We start from the raw sequence: 4990 nt of genomic DNA, 5'->3' as shown, positions 1-4990 counted from the left end.
GGTTGGTTTCAGACTGGTTTAAGGGTTGATTGGGGCCTAGGGAATGAGTTGGTTTCAGACTGATTGGGGCCTAGGGAAGGAGTTGGTTTCAGACTGGTTTAAGGGTTGATTGGGGCCTAGGGAAGGGGTTGGTTTCAGACTGGTTTAAGGATTGATTGGGGCCTAGGGAAGGAGTTGGTTTCAGACTGATTGGGGCCTAGGGAAGGGGTTGGTTTCAGACTGGTTTAATGGTTGATTGGGGCCTAGGGCAGGGGTTGGTTTCAGACTGGTTTAAGGGTTGATTGGGGCCTAGGGGAGGGGTTATAGCAGGGACCATTAACTTTCAGCCGTGGGACAATTTATTTTATTGAGCGGATGGCCATTGGCCGGAATATAATTACAAATCATTTGATAAAATATATTTTCACATACACCATGTGTGTACAAAACATTAGGAACACCTTCCTAATATTGAGTCGCACCCTCTTTTGCCCTCAGAACAACCTCAGTTTGTCGGGTCATGGACTCTACAAGGTGTGGGAAGCGTTCCACAGGGATACTGGCCCATGTTGACTCCAACGCTTCCCACAGTTGTGTCAAGTTGGCTGGATGTCCTTTGGGTGGTGGACCATTCTTGATACACACAGGAAACTGTTGAGTGTGGAAAAATCCATCAGCGTTGCAGTTCTTGACACACACGGCACGTACCATACCCTTTCAAAGGCACTTTATCTTGCCCATTCACCCTCTCATGGCACACACACACAATTCATACCTTAATAATCATAGGTTTCACCTGGTCAGTCTGTCATGGAAAGAACAGGTGTTCCTAATGTTTTGTACACTCAATTTCTTTATTGTACTTTGGAGCTGATTTCCATAATTAAAATGACTTGGAGCTGATTTGCTGGTGTTTAACGAGGACACAGGTTCCGGTGTTTAACCAGGACACAGGTTCCGGTGTTTAAAGTTGTTTTGCTCAGAAAAATCACCCTTGGGCCAAATGTTTCTATGGGAAGAGGGGGTGGGGGTAGTTTGGGCAGTGTCTATGGGAAGAGGGGGTGGGGGGTAGTTTGGGCAGTGTCTATGGGAAGAGGTGGTAGAGAGGGTGGGGGGTAGTTTGGGCAGTGTATGGGAAGAGGTGGTAGAGGGGGTGGGGGGGTAGTTTGGGCAGTGTCTATGGGAAGAGGTGGTAGAGGGGGTAGTTTGGGCAGTGTCTATGGGAAAAGGTGGTGGTTAGCTACCTTAAGGGAACTGTATGTTTCTGACCTGGTTTGTGGAGGGCACAGAGTCCCTTTTCCTCGTCTGTTACCACGGTGATTGTGGCTGTGCACAGACTCTCCTCTTCAGCTGTGGGGTCAACAACCAGTATAGAGCTACACAGGACAGATGCCACCACTATAGAGCTACACAGGACAGATACCACCACTATAGAGCTACACAGGACAGATGCCACCACTATAGAGCTACACAGGACAGATGCCACCACTATAGAGCTACACAGGACAGATACCACCAGTATAGAGCTACACTACACAGGACAGATACCACCACTATAGAGCTACACAGGACAGATACCACCTCTATAGAGCTACACAGGACAGATACCACCACTATAGAGCTACACAGGACAGATACCACCACTATAGAGCTACACAGGACAGACACCACCACTATAGAGCTACACAGGACAGATACCACTGCTATAGAGCTACACAGGACAGATGCCACCTCTATAGAGCTACACAGGACACAACACAGCTAATGTATAGATGAGAGAGCACAACACAGCTAATGTATAGCTGGGAGGGGAGAGCACAACACAGCTCATGTATAGATGGGAGAGCACGGGGCATCTAATGTATAGATGGGAGAGCACAACACATCTAATGAGGCAGAGGAGGAGAGAGAGAGGAGGTGGAGGAGGAGAGAGATTAGGTGGAGGAGGAGAGAGAGAGGAGGAGAGAGAGGAGGTGGAGGAGGAGAGAGGAGGAGGAGGAGAGGAGGTGAGAGAGAGAGGAGGCAGAGAGGAGAGATGAGGAGGAGGAGGAGAGAGAGAGGAGGCGGAGGAGGAGAGAGGAGGCGGAGGAGGAGGAGAGGAGGTAGAGGGGTAGGAGGAGAGAGGAGGAGGAGGAGAGAGAGAGGAGGAGGAGGAGAGGAGGAGGCGGAGGAGGAGAGAGAGAGGGAGGAGGAGAGAGAGAGAGGAGGTGGAGGAGGAGAGAGAGAGGAGAGGCGGAGGAGAGGAGGCGGAGGAGGAGAGAGAGAGGAGGCGGAGGAGGAGAGAGGAGAGGAGGAGGAGAGAGAGAGGAGGAAGGAGGAGGAGAGAGAGGAGGAGAGAGAGGAGGAGGTGGAGGAGGAGAGAGGAGGCGGAGGAGGAGAGGAGGGAGGAGGAGGAGGAGGAGAGAGGAGGAGGAGGAGAGAGGAGGAGGAGAGGAGAGGAGGCGGAGGAGGAGGAGAGAGAGAGAGAGGAGGCGGAGGAGGAGGAGGCGGAGGAGGAGAGAGGAGGCGGAGGAGGAGAGAGAGAGGAGGGGAGGAGGGAGAGAGGAGGAGGAGAGGAGGCGGAGAGGAGAGAGGGAGGAGGAGGAGGAGAGAGAGGAGGCGGAGGAGGAGAGAGAGGAGGAGGAGGAGAGGCGGAGGAGGAGGCGGAGGAGGAGAGGAGGAGGCGGAGGGAGAGGAGGAGGAGGAGGAGGAGGAGAGAGAGAGAGGAGGAGGAGGAGAGAGGAGGCGGAGGAGGAGAGAGAGGCGGAGGAGGAGAGGAGGCGGAGGAGGAGAGAGGGAGGCGGAAGAGGAGGAGAGGAGGCGGAGGAGGAGAGAGAGAGGAGGCAGAGGAGGAGAGAGCAGGCGGAGGAGGAGAGAGAGGCGGAGGAGGCGGAGGAGGAGGAGGAGAGAGGAGGCGGAGGAGGAGAGAGAGGAGGCGGAGGAGGAGAGAGAGAGAGGGAGGAGGCGGAGGAGGAGGAGGAGGAGAGAGAGGAGGTGGAGGAGGGCGGAGGAGAGAGAGAGGAGGCGGAGGAGGAGAGAGAGAGAGGAGGTGGAGGAGGAGAGGAGGAGGGAGGCGGGGAGAGAGAGAGAGAGGAGGCGGAGGAGGAGAGAAAGGAGGAGGAGAGGAGAAGAGGAGGAGGAGGAGAGAGAGGAGGCGGAGGAGGAGAGAGAGGAGGGGAGCGGAGGAGAGGAGAGAGAGAGGTGGAGGAGAGAGAGGAGGAGGAGAGAGAGAGAGGAGGTGGAGGAGGAGAGAGAGAGGGGAGGAGGAGGTGGAGGGGTAGAGAGGGTTCAGAGACTGTGTGTGTCGGGGAAAATATTGAATGAGAAGGACCCCTTTGTTTGTAAGGGTTGTAAAGAACCTACATTCATCACTGTGGATCATGTCTACTTGAGTGTTGATCCTAGTTCTTCTACTCACCTATATTCAATGTAGTGGTTCTGAATTCACCCAGCTCCCTTCCATCAGGCCTGCAGTTCCCTTTCTGCAGATAACAATAACCCCCTCAAGTTACTCTCATTGTACCATCACGTTCAGCGCATCCTATTCTAGCAGTCAACGTAACTTGTGTCAACATCACACTGGCAGGTGGAAAGTAGAATAGTTGCAGAGAAGATACCACTCTGCCGTTACGCTGGTTTACACTGAGCTGTACCTCGTCAACCCATCAGTCCCTTTGTTGTTCAACGTAACCACGGCTGCTGTGGTTTACTGCTAGCTGGCATGAGGACAAAAGGAAGGTTTTCAGAGAAAACAAACACTATTTCAATCTTCTAGAGGTAGCAGTGTTGACAAATATACTATTTGGAGTACAGTGGCATATCCCATCTCTGCATCGAGGTATGTTTTCTGACCCATATCTCCTTCCGGTGTCTTTATGTGGTGATGAGTGCGTCCTCAGTGCAGCTCAGTGTTAACATGCGTAACGGTACGGTCGTCTTCTGGCAAGTTCAATACAAGTAACAACCAATGTGATTTATATATGCAGTACTCACCCTAAAACTACTGTGGTATTCCAAGGGCTCGGCAGTTCTGATGAAAATTATTAAAGTAGTTGGTTAGCTAGAATGAACTGATTTTAATTCATGTCCACTATCAAAGAAGCTAGATTACAAGTAGCCGGGTTAGTTGTTAGAGAGTGAATCTGCATCGGGTACTAGAAAGTGTAAACATTATTAACCTGCGTGTCAAACAAACCACTCTTCATTGGGATCAGAATAGTTTATCATATTGGAAACATCTGACAGTTCATGTACATTGTTAATACTGTAACGACCCTGCAGTCGATAGCGCGCCGGACCACGGGGTCGAGGGTTCGAGACCTGCTCCCTGCTGTTTCATTACAATACTCTAGATGAGTTTTATGAATGCAAAAAAATGACTTGTGAAAGTTCCCGTGATACCAAATCAATTCACATTTTACACCTTGAAATCGTTTGTTTTAAAGAAGATGTAAGTAAACCGTAAAGAATAAGTTTTCGCACACATTTCACCCTGATGTAAGAAAACGGAACCGCTTTGGTCCGTCCTGTACCTGTTTAATGTAGTTTTCTGCACGGATTTATTTCCGCTTCGGTGTTTCTCTGCGACTGGAAGTAAACTTCAACCCGTATTATAAACCTCAGTGGATCCGCTACCTACAATAATGGAAATATAAAACACAGTCTTTGCCTCATCCTCCAAACAGTGTTGTCTTTTAACACGGAACGGTACAGATCCGCTGCTGTGTTGGAATGGAGGAATTGTCTTCACTGTCAGATCGCACTGGCTGCTTTGATCGTGGTTAAGTGTGTTACACATGCTGCAGCGTTTGTCTAGCAGGTTATGGTGTGTTGTTCATGTCAGTCTGTAGTAGCCTGCCTTGTCATTCCTTATAACAGGTTGCTGAACTATCAGAAAGAGGTAAGAGGGCCCTTCTGCGTGCCTCCCGATTAATGAATCAATCATAGTGCTGCTTTGATTTGGTGTGTTACTGCAGCTTATAGCAATACTTTCCCATGTAAGATGTCTAAATGTCTCTGTTTACATATTGAC

This window comes from Oncorhynchus tshawytscha, linkage group LG30, assembly GCF_018296145.1.
Source record: "Oncorhynchus tshawytscha isolate Ot180627B linkage group LG30, Otsh_v2.0, whole genome shotgun sequence".
In the NCBI taxonomy this organism is placed as follows: domain Eukaryota; kingdom Metazoa; phylum Chordata; class Actinopteri; order Salmoniformes; family Salmonidae; genus Oncorhynchus; species Oncorhynchus tshawytscha.
Note: the sequence above shows the minus strand (reverse complement) of the source record.